The sequence below is a fragment of the Cetorhinus maximus genome, chromosome 6 (assembly GCF_964194155.1).
Source record: "Cetorhinus maximus chromosome 6, sCetMax3.hap1.1, whole genome shotgun sequence".
Classification (NCBI taxonomy): Eukaryota; Metazoa; Chordata; class Chondrichthyes; order Lamniformes; family Cetorhinidae; genus Cetorhinus; species Cetorhinus maximus.
In genome coordinates this window covers 41,675,483-41,701,128 of record NC_135884.1, presented here as the reverse complement: position 1 = coordinate 41,701,128, position 25,646 = coordinate 41,675,483, and positions in this window count along the sequence as shown.

The following is a 25,646-nucleotide window of genomic DNA, read 5'->3' as shown; positions in this document are numbered from 1 at the left end:
GCTTATAAAGTTGCCCAAAGTAATAGTAAACCTGAGGATTGGGAGGTTTTTAGAATACAGCAAAAGAAGATCAAGACACTGGTAAAGAAAGGGAGAATAGAATATGAATGCAATCTAGCAAACAACATAAAAACGGACTGTAAAAGCTTCTTTAGGTTTGTGAAAAGGAAACATTTGGCTAAGACAAATGTGGGTCCATTATAGGCAGAGCCAGGATAATTCATAATGGGGAAAAGAGAAATGGCAGAGAAGCTAAATGATTACTTTGTGTCTGTCCTCACTGAGGAAGATACAAGAAATCTCCAAGAATTAGAGATCCAAGGGACTAGGGAGAATGAGGAGTTGAAGGAAATTAGTATTAGTAAGAAAGTAGTATTGGAGAAATTAATGGGACTGAAAGTTGATAAGTCCCCGGGACCTGATATTCTGCTATAGAGATAGTGAATGCATTGGGGATCATTTTCCAAAATTCCATAGATTCTGGAATAGTTCCTGAAGATTGGAAGGTAGCAAATGTCACCCCACTATTTAAAAAGGGAGGGTAAGAGAAAACAGGAAACTACAGACCTGTTAGCTTTACATCAGTAGTAGGGAAAATGCTAGAATCTATTATAAAGGATGTGATAAATGGATGCCTAGATGATCATGAACTGATTGGGCACAGTCAGCATGAATTTGCGAATGGGAAATCAAGTTTGCCGAACTTGGAGTTTTTTGAGGATGTTACTAACAGAATTGATAAACGGGAGCCAATCGATGTAGTATACTTGGATATTCAGAAGGCTTTTGATAAAGTCCCCCACTAGAGGTTGATTAGCAAAATGGGATAGGAGGCAATATACTGGCATGGATTAAGGATTGACTATCAGGCAGAAATCAGGGAGTAGGAATAAACGGGTCATTCTTGCATTGGCGGGCTGTGACTAGTGGGGTACCGCAAGGATCAGTACTTGGGCCCCAGCTGTTCACAATTTATATCTTTGATTTGGATGTGGGGACCAAATGTAATATTTCCAAGTTCATTGATAATTCAAAGCTTGGCAGAATGTGTGTTGTGAGGAAGATGTAAAGTGGCTAGAGGGGGATTTGAACAGACTTAGTGAATCGGCAAGAACATGGCAGATGGAATATAATGTGGAAAAATGGAAGGTTATCCACTTTGGTAGAAGGAACAGATGTGCAGAGTATTTCCTAAATGGTGAGAGATTAGAAAGTGTAGATATACAAAGGGACCTGGGTGTCCTTGTCCATAAGTCACTGAGAGCTAACATGCAGGTACAACAGGCAGTTAGACAGGCTAATAGAATGTCAGCCTTTATCGCAAGAAGATTTGATTACAGGAGTAGTGAAGTCTTGCTTCAACTGTATAGAAGCTTGGTTGGACTGCACCTAGAGTACTGTGTGCAGTTTTAATCCCCTTACCTAAGAAAGGATATTATTGCCATAGAGGGAGTGCAACGAAGGTTCACCAGACTTGTTCCAGGGATGGTGGGACTGTCTTATGAAGAGGGATTGGGGAAACTGGGCCTGTATTCTCCAGAGTTTCGAAGAATGATAGGTGATCTCATTGAAACCTACAAAATACTTAAAGGAATAGACATGGTAGATGCAGGTAAGATGTTCCCCCTGGTTGGGGAATCTAGGGCCAGGCGACACAATTTCAAAATAAAAGGGAAGCCACTTAGGACTGAGATGAGGAGAAATTTCTTTACTCAGAGGGCTGCGAATCTTTGGAATTCTCTATTCCAGAGGGCCGTGGAAGACCAGTCATTGAGTATGTTTAAGGTAAAGATTGATAGATTTCTGATTAACAATAACGTAAAGGGTTATGGGGATAGTGTGGGTAACAGGCATTGAAGCGTTCGACCAGCCATGATCATATTGAATGGCAGAGTGGGCTTGATGGGCTGAATGGCCTTCTCCTGTTCCTATGTTCCTATGTAACTTGAAGTCATCCAAAACTCTGCTGCCCATGTTATTCATTGCACAAAATTCCATTCACCTTTCGTTTCTGTGCTCACTGACCTACACCTCAATTTTTAAATTTTCTCATCCTTGTTTTCAAATCCCTCCATGGCCTTGTCCCACCCCATTTTTGTAACCTCTGCCAGCCCCACAAGCCTTCGAGATATCTGCACTCATCTAATTCTGGTCTCTTGAGCATACCTGATTTTAATTGCTCTACCATTTGTGGCCATGCCTTCAGCTGCCTGGGCCCTAAGCTCTGGAATTCGCACCCTAAATCTTTCTGTCTCTCTACCTCTCTTTCTTCCTTTAAGAAGCTCCTTAAAGCTTACATTTTTGACCAAGCATTTGGCCATCTGATCTAATATCGCCTAATGTAACTTGATGTCTAATGTTGCTTTATAATACTCCTGTCAAGCGCCATGGAATGTTTTATTAAAGGTGCTATATAAATAAGTTGTCCTTCAGTTTTTTATTATCATTCTTATTGTCCTCATGAGCTCTGTTGTTCAATTTTAATTAATTTTGTACCCATTTGTTTATCCAGGGAATTCCATTTTTTTAATGGAATATTCCTACTCCATAAATTTGCATTCTCATTTTGAAAACCACGCCTCTGTTGGTCTGCAGTCATGTGTGCCAATTTCTTCTTCCACTTCACCTCACCTCGGCTAGCTCCTTTCCCATCATTCTAAAATGTGTTGTAATCCAACTTGGTGTTAGAGTTTTTGTATTGAATTTTTGCCTTTTGATTTGGATCTTAAACTTTATCATATTGTGATCATTGCTATCACATTTAACTAATCACCAGACCTAAATTGTACTCATAACTCAATCTTCAATGCCTTTGCTCCAGTAGGCCCATTAGTTGAAGAAGGACTCGTACAAGCATTTTAGGAATTTCTTGCTTTTCTCCACTTACTTCTTCTCTGATAAATGGATAAGGTAAATCTCCCAGAACAATAATTTTGTTATTCCTACTCATCCCTGAATCCTTTTACAGATTTCCTCTCCCATTTCCTTCATCTTTGGTTGTCTGCAATATGCACCAACTAATGCATCAGTCCTTTTCCCCAACTACAGTATATTACCTGTCTGTATGTTTTGCTCATCTGGATCTACCCTCTGAACAGCAATATATTCCATCTTTTACCATGTTGGGTGTCTACAATTTTCAACACTTTGTCCAAAGAGGAAGTCTTCTCCTACAACTAACTCCCTAATTTACGGAAATCTTTTTCTGTTGTTTGAAGAGTGATAGGCCAAGAACAGGATTGGACTAGATTGTGATATTGTTCAACAACATGAACAAGTGGCCTGCTGACACTGTCAAAGCATTCATACGCATAATGGCTACCTGCATGAGTTATGAAAAGCTCCACCTGTCTGTGGAACTGTGCACTATATTGCAGGTAAAGTTTTGTTTTCTGCTTGCAATCCAAAATTACAGTGCACCTTTTAAATGCTTTAAACAGCAAAAGTGCAATCAGCTGAACAACTAATAATTGGAGCAATGATATTCCACAAGATGGAAATTTGAAATAAGAAGCAGAAAATGTTGAAAAATACATATCATGTCTCATTACATGTGGGAGGCCTGCTGTTGGGTGCTTATTCAGTGTACAGTAATTGGATCATTGATTTGGTGTCAAGGCAAGTTGTAACAAAACTTGTCAAACATTTCACAAAAAGTACTGAAGTGGCAATTTTCAAACAGCAAAAAACGATTTCAGTACATTAGGAATGAGAAGATTTCCTTTTTGGACAAGGTGTTGAAAATATTACACACACTCATTATAACTAGATTCACAATTTTATTCTATGTCATACACAGAAGAAACCTTCCCCAAATGATGTGAGTAATGTTCTTGTACCAGAAGCAGATCTGACATTATTTTAAAATAATAATAGAAAATGTTTCAACTATACACCAGTTTCATCAGTCTGTGGAAAGGCTGGTGGCCAGCTATTATTTCGTGCAAAGACCATTAATGGGAGAAAGGAAAATCAGCTCAAAGGCAATATAAATATTAGGAACTGTATCTTATCTTTTTCCAGGACACCCTTGGTTGGGCATTGATTTCAGCTGCTGCAAATTGGCTACCAGTTTTGCTGCTGGCTTCTCTCATTCACAAATTTGCCAAATTGTCTTCCATTGTGCCACTTTGTTATTCACTTTAAAAGGCATCATGAATGTCTTGGGGATGTGAGATCATTGATCACTCTGCAGCATTTAGTTTGGTGCAAATAGCAATCTTCCTGTAAACCTTCTGCACTGTGAGAAGCTATGCATATGCAGGCTGGTTGTGGCTTTTTAGCCAGCGTGCACAGTTTGGGACTTCATCACCAAAATGAATTATTGATGGGCAGCAGGCTAGGAAGAATCACCGAAAAATAGCAGACTGAAAAAAAAAACAAGTTTATATTCTTGTAGTTGGTATTGTCAACAATAATTCATTTAGCAGTGCAAAAGCCATTGCCAGATCTGCACAGGAGTTCAGGCCACTGGTAAATTGGCCTCAATACAATAGCCAAGTTCCAACAGGCATCTCCAGTTCTTGAGCAGCATAATTGTAGTGCTTAAATAGATCACTGCAGCCCTCAAGGCTTCCAAAATTTTGTTGTTGTTGGAGGTGGACCCTCCGCCTCTAGATTCCCACTGCCCCTGTGGATAAAGGGGAACCGGTGGATGTACTGTATTAGATTCCCAGAAGACGTTTGATAAGGTGTCAAATCAAAGGTTATTGCAGAAAACAAAACTCATGGTGTAGGGAGTAACATATTGGCATGGATAGAAGATTGGCTAGGAAACAGGAGGTAGCCATAAATGGGTCTTTTTCTGTTTTTTTTAGTCATTCATGGGGTGTGGGTGCTGCTGGTTAGACCAGCATTTATTGCCCATCCCTAAATTGCCTTTGTCCAGGGGGGTATTTTTAAGAGCCCACCACATTGCTGTGGGCCTGGAGTCACATGTAGGCCAGGTAAGGACAGCAGATTTCCTTCCCTAAAGGATATTAGTAAACCAGATGGGTTTTTACAACAATAGTTTCATGGTCACTATTAGGCTTTTTTTATTGAATTCAAATTCCACCATCTGCCATGGTGGGATTGGAATCCAGGTTCCCAGAGCATTACCCTAAGTCTCTGGATTAGTAGTCCAGCAACAATACCACTACACCATCACCTCCCCTATTGGCAGTATGTAACAAGTCGTGTGCCGCAGGGTTCAATGCTAGGGCCTCAACTTTTTATAATTTATATAAATAACTTGAATGAAGGGACAGAAGGAATAGTTGCTAAATTTGCTGATGATACAGAGATAGGTAGGAAAGTAAGTTGTGAAGAGGACATAAGGAGGCTACAAGGGGACATAGATAGGTTAAGTAAGTGGGCAAAGATCTGGCAAATGGTGTATAATGTGGGAAAATGTGAAATTGTCCATTTTGGCAGGAAGAATAAAAAAAGAAGCATATTATTAAATGGTAAGAGATTGCAGAACTCTGAGATTCAGAGGGATCTGGATGTCCTAGTGCATGAATTACAAAAGGCTAGTGTGCAGGTACAGCAAGTAATTAGGAAAACTAATAGAATGTTGTCATTTATTGCAAGGGGAATTGAATATAAAAGTAGGGAGGATATGCTTCAGTTGTACAGGACACAGGTGAGACCACATCTGGAGTACTGTGTATAGTATTGGTCTCCTTATTTAAGGAAGGATGTAAATGCATTAAAAGCAGTTCAGAGAAGGTTTACTGAATTAATACCAAGAATGGGTAGATTATCCTATGAGGAATGGTAGTACAGGCTAGGCTTGTATCCGCTGCAGTTTAGAAGAGTAAGAGGCAACTTGATTGAAACAAATAAGATCCTGAGAGGTCTTGACATGGTGGATGTGGAGAGGATGTTTCCTCTTGTGGGAGAATCTAGAACTAGGCGTCACTGTTTAAAAATAAGGGTCACCCATTTAAGACAGAGATGAGAAGAAATTTTCTCTTTCAGAGGGTCATGAGTCTTTCGAACTCCCTTCCTCAAAAGGCAGTGGAAGCAGAGTCCTTGAATATTTTCAAGTTAGAGGTAGTTAGATTCTTGATAAACACGGGGATGAAAGGTTATCGGGGGTAGGCGGGAGGTTACAATCAGATCAGCCATGTTCTTATTGAATGGCGGAGCCGGCTTGAAGGGCCTACTCTTGCTCTTAACTCGTTTGCTTGTATGTATGCCCCCACCCTTAGAGTTGCCACTGGGCCTTGGTGCACCTAAAATTCACAAGACCCTGACTAGCAACATGTATTGACACTATGCAGCAGCTCATCTGATTTATTCTGGTGAGACATATGGAAAAAATTACTTTGGTCCTTGAGCATCTCCATTCCAACAAGCTGTCACTATGTACAGCCAAATTCTTGCCCAGTTTGGAGCAGAATAGGAACTTAGGCAAAAATCTTTTATACCGGACAATGATTTGGGCATGGATCTAGATATCACTAATTAATCTAGAGCAGGCTTGGCCAACTTGTGGCCTGCAGGCTGGATACGGCTGGCGAAGCCCCTCTATATGGCCCCCCAGAGCCACTGTTCAAAATATCTATAAGACAGGCAAGCGAAGTTGAGGATTACGCAAGGAGCTGCTCCTCCAATCACAAACCGTTCCTCTCCTGTGTTTGCTGAAGATAGGCTCACTAGTGAGCCTATCAGCAGCAAATGTGGGAGAGAAACTGTCTGTGATTAGAGGAGCAGCAAACACCAGTGGTGGTGAGTTTGGTGGGGATGAAGAGAGGATTTCAGGGACAATGGGGAAGGAGAGAGAGAGAGACAGACAGAAAGGCTGGTGGGGTCCCGGGGGAAAAGAGGCTACCAGGGCCCAGGGGAAAAGAGGCTACCAGGGTCCGGGGGAAAAGAGGCTACAAGGACCCGAGGGAAAAGAGGAGGTGAGGGCCCGGGGGAAAAGAGACTGCGAGGGTCCAAGGGAAAAGAGAATATGGGGGTCCGAGGTAAAAGTGGCTGCCAGGGCCTGGAGGAAAAGAGGCTGTGGGGGACCTGGATGAGGGGGTGGCGAAGAGAGTCGCTGGTGGGTGTATGAGAGAGAGTGTGTGTGAGAGAGAGACAGTGTGTGTGAGAGAGAGTGTGTGAGTGAGAGAGAGTGTGTGTGTGAGAGAGAGAATGTGTGAAAGAGGGAGAAAGTGTGAGAGTATGTGAGAGAGAGAGAATGTGTGAGAGAGAGATTGTGTGTGAGACAGAGAATGTGAGAGAGAGAGCGTGTGAGTGAGAGAGAATGCGTGTGTGAGAGAGTGTGTGTCAGAGAGAGGTTGTGTGTCAGAGAGACAGAATGTGAGAGAGTATGAGAGAGAGAGAATGCGTGTGAGAGAGATTGTGTGTGAGACAGAGAATGTGTGACAGAGAATGTGAGGGAGAGAGAGAATACGTGTGAGAGAGAGTGTGTGTGTCAGAGAGAGTGTGTGTGTGTGAGAGAGAATGTGTGAGATGGAATGTGTGAGAGCTCCCAGGTAGAAAAACCAGGGAGTGTGTGAGAGGGAATGGGAGTGTGTGTGAGAGGGAGAGGAACTGTGTATGAGAGAGAGGGGAGTGCATATGAGAGAGGGAGTATATGTGTAAGAGAGAGAGAATGCATGAGAAAGAGAGTGTATGGGAGAGAAAGAGTGTGTGAGAGAGAGTGCGTAAGAGAAAGTGGGAGTGTGTGTGTGAGAGAGGGAGTGTGTGTGTGAGAGAGAGAGAGAGGGAGTGTGTATGTGAGAGAGAGAGAGGGAGTGTGTGTGAGATTCATGTTTAATGTTTGTGCCAAAGCTTACTTTTTCAAAATTTGCTCATTGGCCCTTTGAGTGAGGAAAAAATGGAAAGGTGGCATCCCACGCAAAAACGTTGGACAAGCCTGATCTAGAGTATGTGGCTGTGTTGAATTGTGAGGAATCCTTGTAGACGGGGAGCATATTGAGTACATAGGAAGGAGTGATGTTGAGCTAGTTCCAAGGAAAATATTGAAAGAGATTGGCTTGATGGGTCTATAGCAGAAAACTTGATATCCATTCTTGGAAGCTGGGTTTAAATTTCAGGATGTAGACTTGGGATATGGAATAATTGCCTTTATTAGCCGAGCCATAGAATACAAGAGCAGGGAGGTTACGCAGGAACTGTATAAAAAGCTGGTTAGGCCACAACTGGAGTACAGTGTGCAGTTCTGATCACCACATTATAGGAAGAGTGTGATTGCACTGGAGAGGGTGCAGAGGAGATTTACCAGGATGCTGCCTGGTCTGAGCTATGAAGAAAGATTGGGTAGGCTGGAGTTGTTTTCCTTACAGCACTGAAGTTTGAGAGGAGACCTGATAGAGGTGTATAAGATTATGAGGGGCATGGATAGGATGGATAGGAAGGCACTTTTTCCATTAGTAGAAGGGTTAATAACAAGGGGGCATCCATTTAAGGCAAGAGGTAAAAGGCTAAGAGGGGAGTTGAGGAGAATTTTTTTCACCCAAAGGGCGGTGGGAGTCTGGAACTCACTGCCTGAAAGGGTGGTTGAGTCAGAAACTCTCATAACATTAAAGAAGTATTTAGATATTCACTTGCATTGCCATAGCCTCCAGGGCTATGGGCCAAGCACCGGAAAACGGGATTAGTGTTGTCAGATCTTTGTTGACTGGCGTGGACATGATGGGCCGAGTGGCCTCCTTCTGTGCTGTAAAGTTCTATGAGTCTATGAGTCAAGACACAAGGGCATTAATATTAATCTGAAGGAGGCTTCTGCGTGGAGGAACGGGGTGGGGGGGTGGGGGGTGGGGAGCGGTGGCGGGTGTGGGGGAGTTGCAGGGTGTGGGCATATGGTTTTGCATGGGGGAAACCCAGAAGTCAAATGGACTGGATGGAATCTGCGCTCTCAACTCAACTGAATCTATTAATATTGACTTCTGGGTTTTGCACATCCAATCTACACAGCAGATGTGAAGTGCACCTGCGTAGGTAAGTTGAGCTATGTTTAAAGGAACAGTCTGCAAATGTAAATTGGAGGTACTCAGGATGAATGGTGGACATAGAGCAAGGAAAGAACTCAGATTTAATGATGCCTTAGTGAAATTACTGCTAGGTGCAGTTAGGAGCAGGAAGCAATGCAAGGAAGAAACTTACTGAGCTCACTAAGAAGGCATGGTTGGAGTTAGCTGAGGAGGTGAGCAGCAGCTGCCCAGGTCAGGGATACAATGTAGGAAGCAGTTTATGACTTAACCGGTTCAGGAAAAGTGAGTAAGTTTGCTGAATCAAATATATCCTGTGCTTTATGCACCTCCACCCCATCACTCTGTCCTGCTAAGTGTACTCTATCACATCATTCTCCACATCCACTCAACTTGCAACAGCACTCAGGCTTCAGTTTCTATGAACTTCATCACCTCCCCATTTATCCGTCCACTATTGACATTTACTCCAAACCTTATCCAAGTGAAGCATGTGTCTCAAAACCTGCATCCATTGGGTGAATACTTCATCTTCACTTACTCACAGGTCTGTTTTATGCCCCATTGTAGAAGGGAGTGCAAAATACAAAAGAGAGGGATAGGACTGGAGGTTGGCCACAATAAAATTGTGCAGAGGATAGTGTCCTGGAGATGTGTAACTCACCTGCATCTCCCTCAGTTGGAGATGGAGACTTAGGAAGCTTGCAGATAGCTGGTGACAGAATTGCAAATATTTCTGATAAGCATACGCTGACTTCATTTCACCAATAACTGAGCTACGAGAAAATTGAGTATGGTAATTGTCAAGATTGTGACTTTGCCATGATTAAAACATAGCCCTATCTTTTTGCTTTAGGGGCCTTTACAACAAGAGTCACAGGACGAGTGGTAGGGACAGCTTTGGAAAGATTGTGTGGGAGGCACAATCTTCCCCGAGCTCTACTCAACTGGACACAGATGCCAAACTACAAGCACTTTCCTTGAGAGGAGAATTCTAGAGGTAAATCAGCAACTTAGCGGAAGGTATTGACAGGTACTGACACTCTCTCCACAATAGCCAAGTGCATGTTTGAGTCCAACTTGATCGCTAGGAGATTAGTGGATCAAATAATTGTGTGAATGTCCACCCGTGGAAAGCATAGCCATGCAGCTTCAAACAGCACTCTCAAATGTGTTCACATGGGTGATGACCACATCTACGCAGACTTTGAATGCCAATTGTCTGCCATCTTAAGTAGGATGACAGATATCATATCCATGGCCTTACCACATCTTCACCAATCTGGTCTGTTGGGCTACCAGATAGAATGTTTTGCAATAATGATATGCTGCATCTGAATGGTAAACAGCATGAACTTCATGCTGACCCAGAATGTCTAAGTCCAGTCAGGTAATATGCAATGGCACCATAGTAAATAGACCAAATTATCCTGCCTGTCTACAAGAAAACAAACATGAAGCAGGACTGAAATAAGCTGGAGAACATTCAGGAAAACAAAAACAAAATAAACAAAAGATAAAAACACCATTAACATTTTACTCTGAGATTAACCTATACATGGACAAAAACAAGAGCTGTCTGAGAACTGTATACAAGACCAAAAACATGCAAAGATTGATGCATGGGCAGATTCAGTCAAGAAAATCAGACTAATTATTTGGAAGCAGGTAAAAACTTAGCAGGTCATTTCTACCAGGTTCTCTTGAACTGAAGAATGAAGAAGGGTTTTTGGGTGCAGTGAATAAGGGAAAATTTAACTGTCAAGAGACGTGCTGGCAAAAGAACAGAGAGAGAGCACAGTAGAAAGCTGCCAGAACACCAGGCATGATGAGATGATAGAATTGCCGGGCAGGAAAATGCTATGAAGCTGGAAGGGAAATGAAACACTACATGATTAATAAAACATGGCTGATTGAAAGCTTCGAAGAAAGGCAGTAGGGAAAGGAGAGCAACTCACAATAACATTTTTAGTGAGTATGAAGGATTGATATTAATATATATTACTGATTAGATATGGGTTTCATGAAGTTGGACTGTAATTTATTTTCTTGATCCACTCTGCTTTTTCATTAGGATCATTAGATTCAAGGTAGGCAAGTTGCCATTGTTTAAAATTAATTGGCAGGGGGTCCCTGGATGGGTCAGTGGATAAATGTACTACTTGATGTGAAACTGAGCGTATCAATCAGGAAGGCCATAGGTTTAGTCTCCAATCTGTATTCATTTAACTGATTTTAACCAGGGCATGACAATTGGTCTCAACAGCCCTGGAGAAGGGAAGGAAAAACTGGACATGATTCTCATTCCTCATCGCTATCCAGTAATCCTTCTAGTGAAGTGTATAGGTGAGGATGCAATGACCACTTGGGCACATTTCCAGAGGGATGGTGCCACCCACAGAACTGTATTCTAGCATGAATCACCGTCTTAAAAAGGCACGGGATGAAAAGGAAAGTAGGAAAATAAAACTGTTATTGCACTGAAACAAGCCAGATAATAGATAGATGATTGCCTGAGAGAAGTGGTTTCCAAATATATACAAATGGAATCACGTGATGATACTGTATAAAGTTAGCCAACCACAAAATATTTCTGGTTAAAAAAGTAATTATCTCTTTCTTTACTGTCATATTCTGCATTAAAACATAATAAGACAGCTGTCTTTATCTTTTGTGTAGTTTATTATATGCCATTGGTGAAAAAATATTTACAAAGAATTTCATTTTAACAGCATACAATGTTTATGGAGGACATATGGAGCTGATCCATAATATGATATCAACATCACATTATATTGAGAAAGATGTCTACTACTGCACTGAACAAAATGATATACAACATGCTGGGTACAGCTGTGATTTACAAAGCTAGCATTTTGTTACCATTTTGACTTTGACTTTGGTTAAAAAAAAATGACTACTTACATTCTCTATCTGTTATTTTCACACTTAAGATAAAATTTGTCATAGATTAGCCCTTACCATACAACATTATCCAAAGAAGGGGACAGCAATTCACCTCTTGAATCTCTGATTTGCCCTGGCTTATTCTTCCTTTCTGTGAGGCGCATTTGATCTTTTCTTAAGACCTCCCCTGATGCCACAGCTGTGATCAGCAGCTATGGTGTTGTGCACTTGAGCATGCCATCCTACCAGGTTAAATTTTGGTTTCATGACAGTGTTTGTATAAGACAGTATTTACATTAAAAAATACATGAAGTTTATGGAGAAGGCTGAGCAAAATTATATGAAAGACATTCCAAGTATGTTGGTGGATGGGAAGCAATTTGCAATGGTGTTCCCCAAAGGTCAGTTTTGGGTCCGTTACTGTTTTCAATTTTAATGAATGACCTAGACTCAAGTGTAGGGAGCAGCATTATAAGATTTTCAGATGTGATAAAACTTGGCAAAATATTAGACAATGATATGGGGATTGATAGACAGGTTGGTGAAATGGGCAGCAGTATGGCAGATGGAATTCAATGCAGAGAAATGCAAATTTATGCACTTCAGGAGGATTAATATGGAAGTCAGTATATTATAAAAGGCATAATTTTGAAAAGTGTAGATGAGCAGAGAGAGCAGAGAGGAATAGAATATAAAAGCAAAGAGATGATCTAGAACTGGTTAGGCCTCAGCTGGAATTTTGTAGACAATTCTAGGCATCACACCTCAGGAAAGATGTAAAGACCTTACAAAGGGTACAGAGGAGATTTAGAAGGATATTACCAGGAATGAGGGGCTTCTGTTGTAGGCTGAGGTTTGAAAAGTTAAGACTGTTCTCAGATGAGAATGGTTAAGGTGTGACTTAATAAAGATTTTCAAGATGATGAGAGGTTTGATAAGAGTCTATAAAGTAAAAATATTCCCTCTAGTGAGTGGGTCAATAACCAGCGATGATCGAATAATCTAGATGTAAAATCGTTGGTAACTTTTTTTCACTTTGAGATTTGTTGGGATCTGGAATGCCCTACCTGAAAAGTTGGCAGAAGTGCAACCATGAATAATTTTATAAGAGAGTTGGACAAGTACTTGAGGATGAGGAACCTACAGAGTCAAAAATTAGGATGTGGGACTAAGTATGTCTGCTCTTTCAAAGAGCCAACACAGGAATAATTGACTGAATGGCCTCTTTTGGTGCTGAATGTTTCTATTCTTATGATTTGCCAAAATTGCTGACAAAGGGGTAGAAATTCATCTGGGCTGTTTTTGGGGCCAACAAAATGGCAATTCCAGCAACATTCACATAGTACTTCTACTATCAATGAAGTGACAGAGTACAGCTTCAGCTACAAGGCAGCTCTCCAAAAGGCATCTAGTAGTAAACACTTTCCATTCTCATCAACGTAGTCAGAAGATCGCTCCTAAAACCTCTAGTAGCTGAAACTACTATCAGATGCTCATCTTAATGGAGGTTCAGATTAAATAGTGTTATTTTAGCCTGCTTCCTGAATGGTTAGTGTCATGTTTTCTGGGTGGTCAAAAAAATGATTGAATCAAATGCTCCCAATTTCCCCAAAGGTTCTTAATATAAGCACCTATTTAAATATTTGAAAAAACCCAGTGTTTATTACAGACAGCTGCTAGGGACACCTAAGGAGCACCTTAACTGGGTATGGTAGCTGCTGCATTCTGCAGCTTGAGTTCAATGCAGAACTACTCACCACAATATTAGTGTGTGGAACATCTGAAAACTGACTGAAAGGCAATCAAATATCTAGTCCAAATGGCCTAATAAAAATAAGCTTTGCAAAGAACAACCAGTTTGACGCTATATTTGACTATAAGGACATCACTGCCAAGCTTAATGCATATGCACATATGTGCTTTTCAGTCAGAGTCACTGGGCAGCAATAAAAAGCAACAATAATACCAACTTGTATTTACATAGCATGTTCAATATAGTAAAACATCCCAAGGCATTTCACAGGAGCATTATCAATCAAAATTTAACACCGAACCACAGAAGGAGATACACGTCCAGATATAACCTGAAGCTTGATTAATTTTGTAAATTTTAAGGAGAGGTAGAGAGGTGGACAGGCTTAGGGAGGAAATTCCAGAGTTTAGGGCCGTGGCAGCTGAAGGCATGTCCTCCAATGGTGCAACGATTAAAATCAGGGATACTCAAGATGCCAAAATTGGAGAAGCACAGATATCCTGCAGGGTGGTGGGACTTGTGTTTTGTGCCTCAGAGATATACAGAGATAACAAAACAGGTTTCTATGTTGGAATTTTTCCAAAATTCCTTAGATCAGGAACGGTCCCACTAGATTGGAAGTTGGCAAATGTTGCACCGCTTTTCAAGAAAGGACGGAGAGAGAAAACAGTAAACCACAGGCCAGTTACACTAACATCAATTGTTGGGAAGATGCTGGAATCTATTAAGGAAGTCTTGACAATGCACTTTGAAGAGAAGAACATGATTAGAACAAGTCAACATGCTTTTACTAAAGGAAAATCCTGTTTGACAAGTTTATTAGAGTTTTTTGAGGATGTAACTGGTAGGGTAAATAAAAGGCAACCAGTGGATTTCCAAAAAACATTCAATAAATTGCCACACAAAAAGTTTAATGGACAAAATAAGGGCTCATGGAACTGGGGGTAATATCTTAACATGGTTCGAGGATGGTGCAGCAGGCTTAATGGACCAGGTGGTCTACTCCTCCTATTTCTTGTGTCTGAACAGGAGTTTTATTCAGTGCTTTTAAAATGTCTACAGCACAAGTGTCCAGCTTCTTTCTTCAGTTTAATTTTTCTTTCTCAGTCACCAGACTGAGGCTTGACTAACAGCATACAGAGCAGTGAAAAGTCAACAGACACAATCGAACACTGAACAATTAAATACTACATAATTTGCCACTTGTAAAACTAAAGGACCTTATTTTAACTAAACCGCCATGAGCAATAAACATAGGGCAGAACCTTCGGCTCGGTGAGTGGGGGCGGGGCCCGCTTGCCGCGGCGTAAAATGACGCACGTGATGTTGGGCGTGCGTCCCGACATCACCGCGTGTCATTCAGATTTTCAGTTCGGACATGTCCCCTTATGTGAAACTGCCACATGAGCTGGGACATGTCCATTAATTTTATCAAAAATTTTTCAAACACTTTAAAAATGTTCATGAAACCTCATCCCACCTGTGGATGAGGTTCCATGAAAAATACGAAGGCCGCCTGGGCTCTTTGCCTGCCTGCCAACCTTTTAAAATGTCTACAGCACAAATGTCCAGCTTCTTTCTTCAGTTTAATTTTTCTTTCACAGCCACCAGACCCAGGCTTGACTAATAACATATAGAGCAGTGAAAAGTCAACAGACAGACACAAGTCGGCTGCACACCCACCGAACTGTCAAAACTATTAAAAAGCCAAGAAAGCAATTAGCTGAGCTGCCCGTCCATCCTTAAGGGCAGGCGAAGAGCCCAGGCGGCCTTCGTATTTTTCATGGAAGCTCATCCACAGGCGGGATGAGGTTTTATGAACATTTTTAAAGTGGTTGAAAAATTTTAAATAAAATTAATAGACATGTCCCAGCTCATGTAACAGTTTCACTTGAGGGGACATGTCCTTAAATTTTTTTTTACCTTTCTTCAATGTTTCATAAGTGAAAGTAATCTCCCTGAGGCACCTCTGTGCCTCAGGGAGATTTCTGCGCTCTTTCACACGCGTGCGCGGAAGAGCGTACTCCCTGACTCAGGCAACCGCACCCCCCCTCCCCCGCCTGCACAGGGAGCACTCAGCACTTCCGGGTGTGTGTCACGCTGGGTGGGCCTTAATTGGCTCGCCCACGGAAAATGGCAGCACCCAGCCGATTGGGGGCGCCAATCAGCTGTGCGCCTGCCCGCGCCCACCCTCGCACAACCCCTCCAACAGGGAGAAAATTCTCTCCATATGTACATAGAGTCACCTGCTAGAGTTCAGCATGTCTGTTTTCTTTAAGTACAAAAATAATCTTTGAGATATGAAGGCTGCTGATGACAGTGCTGAGATTTGCTAACTTGAGGTTGTCCTTCTTCATGATCAGCTCGATGAGGCAGATGATCAACATTGTGGTCACACATTGGAAAAGGAAATGTATCCTCATAATCACTGTCCTCAAAATATCCTGGTTTGCTCACATTCCACTTTGTGCTGTCATCTAACAGATAAGCATTGGTACCAAGCAACCGCTTGATCTGCTTTGGCTCTGTTAGAAATGATGCAAGCTTGTGGTCATGATTTGGTCGTATGATCCAAACCCAATCTCCAACTTCAAATTGTAGTCACCTTGCGTATGTTCACTTGTTGAAATATGCTTTTTCTCTACCTCATTGTTTTGCGATTTCTTCTGCTTTTGTTCTGATATTCTCCTTGGATAGCGGTGAAGGCTTAAGAATGGTTAGTGGCATGTGGAAGTTACAACCTATCATATGTTTGGTCGGTGTCTTTCTGGTCAGAGATTGTGAAATGGATCGATATGTGTGGAATAGGATATGAATGGATTGTTCAAATGTTTTTGTTTCTAATATGCTAGCTCTCAGACTGTCCTTGATCACCCTGTTGAATCGTTTGATGCCACCATTCGATTGTGGGTTGTATCATGGTGTCAGATGGTGGTGAATTCTGTAGCTTGTAGGAACTCTATGAACTGACTGGAAACAAACTATGATCCGTTATCCATAGTAATAATCTCCAGCAAATTCCATTTTGTAAACAACTGGTCTAAAAAGTTAATGACCAAAGTGGTGGTTATTGAATTTGTTGTGGCGTTTTCTGATCATTTGCTATGTAAACCATGAACAACAAGCAAAAAACATTCATTGCTAGGGACTGCTTGCACTTCTCTGAAAATATCAACTTGAAGTTGTTGCCATGGTTTTGTTAGCCTTGGGGTCAGTTGTAAAGGTGCGGGACATGGTTTAACAGATTTTCCATTGAGTGCACAAGCAACACAGCTTCTAAAGAACTCTTGTATGTGGCTTTCTATTGCTGACCACCAGACTGCTTCACGGGGTTGTTGTTTCATCTTAATAACAGCCGGATGTCCTTCATGGTCAAGATGCAATACATGTTTCTGTAGTGTTTTCAGGATAACCACTTGAGTTCCACGTGCAAAACAGTTGTCATCAAACAATGCAATTGCATACCCTGTCATATGAGGCCAGTTCTTCTTGTATTTTGCAAGGTCACTCGGTTTTTAGGTACTAGTTTATTTTCTGCAGTCTGTCGCCGATTCATCTTTCAACTCTTCTTGCATAGTATAGCAGACGTGCAAAATCACTGCAATCACATAGTCTTCAATGCTGCAAGCGGCTTTGCTATCACTAACACTGTCTGTGATAATAGTATGGATCATCATTTCAGCTGCTCGGTTGCCTGAGCCTACAAGATGCTCCAACTCAAAGTTGTGCTAATGAAGATGATCTGACCATCTGTAGAGGTGTAAAGGTCGATAACCAGATTGTGACATGGCTAACAATGTAATCAGTGCTTGGTGATCGGTGCAGAAAGTGAACTTTCTACCATAGAGATATATGGGCCAATGGGTCAAAATACTGGAACTTCTTTCCTAACAACACTATATGTACACCACACGGACTGCAGCAGTTCAAGAAGGCCATCTTCTCAAGGCCAGTTAGGGATAGGAAATAAATGCTGACCTAGCCAGCAACGTCCACATGCCGTGAAAGAATTTTAAAAATGTTCACAAGTGTAATTGCAGACTTGTGCTTCATGCTCTCCAGTATGTATATTGAGTTTCCCACAATAGGCATGATGCGTAAGCAATTGGTTGTTCACTTCTTTCAATGTACTATGAGAGTGCAACTCCATTGCATTTCCTGATACATCTGTTGTGATAAACGTTTTCACATGTGGTTGCGATGCACAAGGACTGGCAGAGATGCCACCTTCACCTTCAATGTGTCACATATTGTGCAACTGTCCATTGCCATTGTGTATCTTTGCACAGGACCTTTCGAAACAGCTCCACAATCTCTGCATACATAGAAACAAATTTGTGATAAAAGTTGGTAGTAGCGAGGAACGATGCCAACTCTTTTACGTTAGATGGGGTCAGAGGTGCATGAATGACTTTGATGTTGTCATGTGTAGACTTCCAGTTGCTGTCACTCTGTATCCTAGAAAGTCAATGCTGGATGTTGCAAATGTACATTTGTCCTTCTTGAGCGTCAAATTGTGTTGTACGAGTCGAGTGAGCACCACTGATAACCATTGATCTTTGTTCTGCTTTGTCCCTTCCATGGACAATGATGTCAGGAAGTGCTAATGGTGGCATTAAGCGTAGAAAGCAGGTTGAGTAAGTGATAGATGGCCCTAATGGGGGTGGGGTGGGGGAAGGGACTGAAATAGGCTAAAAGGTGGATATAAAACAATGGATGGAAATAAATTTTAAAATAATAATAGAAATAGGTGGGAAAAGAAAAAAATATATATATTAAAAAAATAATAATTATTAGAAAAAAGGGGATCAAAAAGCGGGTGAGGATGGAGGAGAGAGTTCATCCTCAGCTACTTTCTGACCCTGACAGCTGTGTGCAGTTCTGGTCGCCACATTATAGGAAGGATGTGATTGCACTGGAGGGGGTGCAGAGGAGATTCATCAGGATGTTGCCTGGGATGAAACATTTAAGTTATGAAGAGAGGTTGGATAGACTTAGGTTGTTTTCATTGGAGCAGAGAAGACTGAGGGGCGACCTGATCACGGTGTACAAGATTATGAGGGGCATGGACAGGGTGGCTAGGGAGCAGCTGTTCCCCTTACTTGAAGGGACAATCACAAGGGGAAAATAAGTTCAAGGTGAGGGGCAGGAGGTTTAGGGGGGATGTGAAGAAAAACCTTTTTACCCAGAGGGTGGTGACAGTCTGGAATGCACTGCCTGGGAGGGTGGTGGAGGCGGGTTGCCTCACATCCTTTAAAAAGTACCTGGATGAGCACTTGGCACGTCATAACATTCAAGGCTATGGGCCAAGTGCTGGTAAATGGGATTAGGTAGGTAGGTCAGGTGTTTCTCATGTGTCGGTGCAGACTCGATGGGCCGAAGGGCCTCTTCTGCATTGTGTGGTTCTGTGATCCTGTGATTTCCAGCATCTGCAGTATTTTGCTTTTATGTCAGGAAATAGGTTGAGCATCCCCTCAATGTCTGACAAGATGGAAGAAACAATCTTCTGGAATGTGCTAGGTGCTGAACTTAGTCAGTAGGGCATTCTGCCGTATTGAAATAGACCTTCATGAGTAACAAAATCTGTAATGGGCTTTGCTCTGCTAGTGGTATCTGGAGATAAAGCTTTGTCTTGTGTCAAGCTTTGTGAAGATTGTGGAGTCATGAAATGAAGCTGATAGTTCTTGGATCATAGGAAGTAGATACTGGAATGATTTCTTTGTTGACCACTTTAAGGTCAATGCATAATCTAAGTTTCCTTTTGTTTGTCTCACAATGACTGGATTGATATCCACGGCGATGAGTGGATTCGCACAAGAGTACGATCTGGGACTGAAAATTATCTGTTATGAGAGTGGAGTCCCATTCTTTCAGGTGTTAATCGTTGGAGATTTTAAAGAGGTCAATTTATTTTTTATTTTTCATTTCTGTCTTTATTTTCTTTTTTTAATCTATTCTTTCTTTCCCTTTATTTCTCTTTCTGTACCTGACGACATTAAATTCACAATTTTTTAACTCCTTCTCAGTCCTTGTGTCATTAATTTCTAAACCTTCAATCTGATTGGTTAAGGAGATGCACAATTGTTTTCCCTGTTCACTTGGGTCCCAGATGCTCTGTTTCCCATTCTGCACCATTATCAGCTTGCTCTTTCAACACATTGCCACACAAACATTTCAAAACCTAAACATGCAAGGGGAAATTTAATTAATACAGATGGTATTAAATGATTTCTCACAGCAAACTCTCGCCCAAATTTATCTTTCTAGTTGTGGAACTTCACATATTACACAAATATCGAGAATCTTAATAAAATACTTTTCACAGGATGTAAGGACCAGTGGTGACATGCAGATATGTACAGCATGAATGGTCAAAACAGTCCTGTGAAGTTTCTCAGGTTTGGTTCAGCTGCTGAGGAACCTGAAATAGACTGGAAATGTTGGCTTGCAAGAGCACTCCTTGATCTCATGTTGCAGTTTGTAGCCCAGGTGGTTTTAAAAACGTTTATATTTCAATGGTTTTGGAACTGATTCAATATGAAATTACAAAGGGAACTGGATATACAGTATACTCAGAAAGGAAAAATCTGCAGGGCTCTGGGGAAAGGGCAGGGGTATTGCTCTAATTGGATAGGTCTTTAAAAGAGCCAGCACAGGCACAATCAGCTGAATGGCCTCCTCTGTGCTGTATGGTTCTATCATTCAATATCAATGATAACCAACTTATTCTTGATGCTGTTTGATGGGTAATATATGCACTTCTGACTGTAGTATTGTGAACTATTCATAAATTCAAAAAAACAAAGTTAGAAAGAAAAACTCGAACTGGAAACAATATTCACATATCTTACATGCAACGAATCATACTTGAATGCACAACAATAACAGAGGCTTCCATTTATACAGCGCCTTCACATAACAAAATGTTGATGCAGTAAATGATTAAATTCTTTAAATACATTTTTAAAATGTCTATTATTCAATCAAGACACATTTCTAAATGAGACGATGAAACATATATATATTCTATATATATATTTTATATTTTTGTATATATGAAAATAAAGTACAAGACACAGCTGATTTCACCAATGCTAGCACACTCAAAACAACCACAAATTATTCTCAGTATATATTCTTTGGTTGTGGTATAAACTAGTTTAGACAATAACAAAAGAAATAGAAAATAATGTTAAAATTGTCATTTATTTTCTCACAGTAAAATTCCTATCCGTACGGTTTTAAATCTGTTGTCTGAAGAGATTAATTCCAATGTCAAATTCTCTAAACAACAGCATATGGTTTGTTGTTTCACATGCTACAAAATCATGCATGTTTATCAGAGATCTGCTTTCAACAGTGAGTCATTTTACCTTGGTGCAACAGCACAGATACTTCTTTCAGTTGCACTAATGTGCTTTCAAGTCTGATACTGAGACAAGCCTACTAAGTTTCTCCAAATTTGGAGAAAACGTCCAGTTGCTTAGAGACTATTCCTATCTTGGAGACTTTTCCCTTCTTTCAAAGAATTGAAAGAGAAACAAAATATGACAGTTGTGGTGCCTATCTTTTACTCTTTTGACACTGAAATGTATTTTTTTTCACAGATCTGTTGCCTTCACAGATTGCACATTAATACAATTGAAGAAGGCTATTCGGTCATTTTTCATCTATTTAGTAGCCCATTCACCTCCAGATATCCATTCCAAATGGTGGATGTCAGCTTAGCTCATTTGGTAGTGCTTTTACACCTCTAAGTCTGAGTCCTCACAGTAGACTTGTACACACAATCCAGGCTGATACTTCAGTGTAGTACTGCAGGTGTTACACTGTTGGCTTGTCAGATACATTCTTAAACTGAGGCCCCTTTTGCCTGCTTCAGTGGGTGTACTCGATTAAGTGGCACTATCTGAAGAGCAGTAAGTTCTCCTGGTATCGTGATGAATGTTTTTTCCTCAACCAACAGTAACAAAAAATGATTACCGGTACCTGTTTACAGATTACAGTTTGAAAAGTCATACGGACTCCAAACGTCAACTGTATTCCTCCCCGCAGATGCTGTCAGACCTGCTGAGTTTTTCCAGGTATTTTTGTTTTTGTTTTTGTTTCAGATTTCCAGCATCCGCAGAATTTTGCTTTTATCTGTTTACAGATTGACTTGCTTCTTGTGAGACCATATTGTGTCCAAGTTCTGTTTGTAGCAACCATGTTTTCAAAATAAATTTGTTAATTATTAAGTGCTTTGAGATGTATGAAGACATAAGAAGGTGCTAAGTAAATGCATGTTCTTTTTCCTTTCTATCCCCATTCGATGACATTGCTGAGTGCAGCATTTAGATGAGAAAAAAGGAATCAAGAATAGATATAGTGGCAAGAGTGTACAGACATGGCAAGGTCAGGACATGGAGGCGCTGATGACAGTGTTAATAGGGCCTCATTTGAATAAATATTTCCAGAGTCCTGTCCAACACCCAGCTAGGCCAACTACCTGGCTGATGGACTGGAGTGGAGTTTGGTCACAGTTGGGGACCTGTGGGGATGGTCTCCGGTGGTCAAAGACTGGAAGGGATTTCTTCACATCATGGTGGAAGGGTGATGCTGTGGCTGAGAGTTCCATGAAGATTGTGAGAATACTGGAGCTCGGAGGGTTTGGTTGGGGAAATCACTCTTGCTCTTCCAGGCCCACAAGTAGGCCAAAGAGAAGGCAAAATTTGGAAATTTGCCTGCATGGGCCTCTTCCCATTAGAGATGAGAAATAGGCATAGAGCTGAATTTTGCCCTTGATAGGGTGCTTGGCGGGGGCAGGCGGGGTGTTCAGGAAGCCGACTGCCACCTGCAATCGGTTCCGCACTCCGATTTCACGCTGGCGGCCAATTAAGGCCCGCCCAGCGTGAAATGCGAGCAACAGCACAGATCGCTGTCGGTATGGGACACGGGAGGGGGAGTGTGAGCCAGCCGAGTGTGAACTTCGCGCATGCGCGTGCATGAACACTGCATAATCTCCCTGAGGCACGGAGCTGAATCAGGGACATGAAGAGGTATAAAAAAAATTTTAAAATAAAAATGTCATAAAACATGTTCCCTCTGTCACATGAGCAGGGACATGATATTAATGAAAAATTAAAGTTTTTATTTTATGCAAAGGCCGCTTAGCCATTAGGTTGGATGGGAAGCGAATACTTTACGCTAATTGATAACTTAATGGCCTTAACAGGCCTTTTAATTGTCTGCAGGGGCGCTGCCAGCTTCGGCGCGCACCTGCTAGCCGAATTATCCCGTGACTGCGCGTTGACATCGGCACGCTTGGCCAGCGTCAACGCGCGTCATTTCATGCTCGAGCAGGTCGGGCGCGTGCCCGCCCGCCGACCAAAAATTTCTGCCCATAAAGTCTGTTTTTATGTCAGAAACCCACCTCCAGTCAGAGCACCTGACTGAGTTTCAGTTTTTTCCAGGGATGAGGCCTTAACCGAGATGGAGACAGGTTTCCTGTTCAACTAAAGCTAGTGGGGACAGGAATGGAAACAGGTTTCAAACACCCAGGGCAGCCATCACTGGGGTTGATGCTTGTTATAAGGGCGAGAGCTTTGTGGCAAAGCCTGCCGCTGCACCATAGGGAAAGGACCCAAGATGGCAATGGGAGTCTGAGGCCTGGTGAGGGAGGGGAGGGAGATCATCTTCCTGGAAGCTGACAAGATGATGTCACCTCATCATGCAGCAGGGGCACCTGTCTCTTCAGCGTCATTTTCTTCTGTCTGTTGCAGTTTTGTAGGCCGCTATCTGACCACTGCAGATGTCCCCCGAGCCTGCGATGCCCCATCAATTGTGATCCTGATGTATTGTCCAGCATTGGTGAAGAGGGCATCTATCGCCTGGATGATGCACCGGTGTGCAGATGCCTGTGAGCTGACACAGGCACAGATGTCTGGAACCATCTGTATAGAGTGTTTCAATCTCCTTTGGCACTAGTTCTCAGTAATTTACAGCCACTGACTTAGATTCTCTGCTCAGGGTAGTGTCTTCTTCTCCTTCATGGCCCTCATCCCTCTCATCTGACTTCCTGATACCAGGCGCACTGCCCTTCCTGCATCGGCCGCTGCTCCTCACTTCCAATGGCCTCATTTTCTGAGAGTGCAGCACCGACTTCCAGCTGCATCCTTCCTGGTGCTCAGGTGGTGGTCAAACAGCAGTGCCCACTGCTCTGATGCCCAGGCAATTCCAGGAGGGTGATGACACCCAAACTGGAAAAGCTCTTAATTCTGGCTCCACTCCTGACCTGTATTGGAACATTAACTACAAAAGGTAAGCCCTTTAAACTTTAAAAACAGGTTTTACTTTTAAAACTCTCCCTGCCTCCATGACAAGACTTCACCTCCATGCAGTTGGTCTGACACCAAACAGCTGCTGAACTCTGGCTGCCTCACTGAAAATGGAAAAAACTTACTAGGAATGGGCTCTCAATGAACCTAAAACAATCCAAACTGCTTTAGTAATTGAAACGGGCCAGTTCCATGTCCTGAGGAAAATTGTGGAGGGCAGAAATGGAGGCGGGATTTTAAGCCACACAATGTCTTGGCTATTTTTCTCCCAGTTCTGCCCCTGTTCCCATCCGATCAGGTCCTGGAAAATCCAACCCTTGGTTGTCTTGCTGTGTTGCTATTGTCAGATAGCAGAGAGCTTGGGGGTCCTGTGGCATAGACCTTAAAATTGTGTAGCGGTGCTGGTGATATAACTGGTTTTAACTTTTGAATTTTAAATAGATTCCCACCTGCTTTTAGTGGGACCCTCGTCCAAGGCTTGAATCATCATCAGTGAATAATACAAGGACTGGAAATATGACAGCTGAAGTGGAATCTCAGTTTTTAGGAGTTAACCCCTTACCCTTCCTGCCCATTAGGCCAAGGGGATTAAAACCAAAGCTTTAATTCAAAAAAATAGGCACATAATGAAGCAACAACTTTATACTGTATGGAAAGGGAGTGCTGATTGGTTGGCAAGTGGACTCTGATTGGTAGAGGTGTTGCCATGCACAAAGCACCAGTTAATGGTGACTGACAGTTAGTTGCCAAGCATTGTTTGAAATTTAAACCAGGCAGTTTGACTCTGATTGGTCAAGGCATTGCATTGCCCTGAGGAATGAACCAACAAATGGCTATCACTTATTTTGTTTAGCTTAAACAGTCACAATGTGTGTACATGTTCTTTTTGTCTGCAAAGAACAGAGCCCTGTTTATTAATATATGCAGCTTCTACACACAAATATGCCAACTGTGAGCCCAACTGACAATCTTAAATTAGTTGTTGGCGTAATTTTTAGCACACTCCCCTGACATTGGTATTCTTTGATTGTCCTGATGTATGCAAGACGAAAAGCTTCTACAAAATGTCTTTTTTTAGCAATACTCAAGTTCTGTACTACCAAATGTCTGTTTGCATAATGATTGTTGTTTAACCAGCGCCTATCTCTGAATTCAATATATATTAAATTGAATCTAAATATTCTGTCTAAATATTGTACTTTTGTGTTTGAAAGTCACAATATACAGACCTGATCTGCAAATATTTGAAATATATTTCAAAGAACAGACTAAATAGGCTTTTGCTGTGTCCCAAAGCTAAAATTTACTTGGTTATTTTGGAGCTGCCTTTAGTTTGACATCTGTAGTATCTCATTTTAATATCTGGGTTTTAAAATAGTATTAAATACGCAGCCATTTTAGGAGTGGAATTGTTTGTAAAATGTCTAAAAATAACTGAAGTGGATGGAAAGGAGTATGAAAGGATTACAACAGCACTTACAGTCAGGTATTTATGGATTTATGTGACTTGTTTGGAAATAACTAAAGAAAAGGAGAAAAACACGTGCCTGTGTGTTTTTCTTTTTTGTGGTTATTTTCAAGGACATCACAGAAAAATATGTGTGGTCCAACCAGCCTGAGGTTCCTGCTGTCTTGTTTAAACTCAATTTATGCAGGACATGCATTTTTCCCCATTTCTTCTCCCCACCATTCTTCTGAAAGTAGTGACTAATGCTGTGGCATAGTGCCATAGATGTTGGCTGT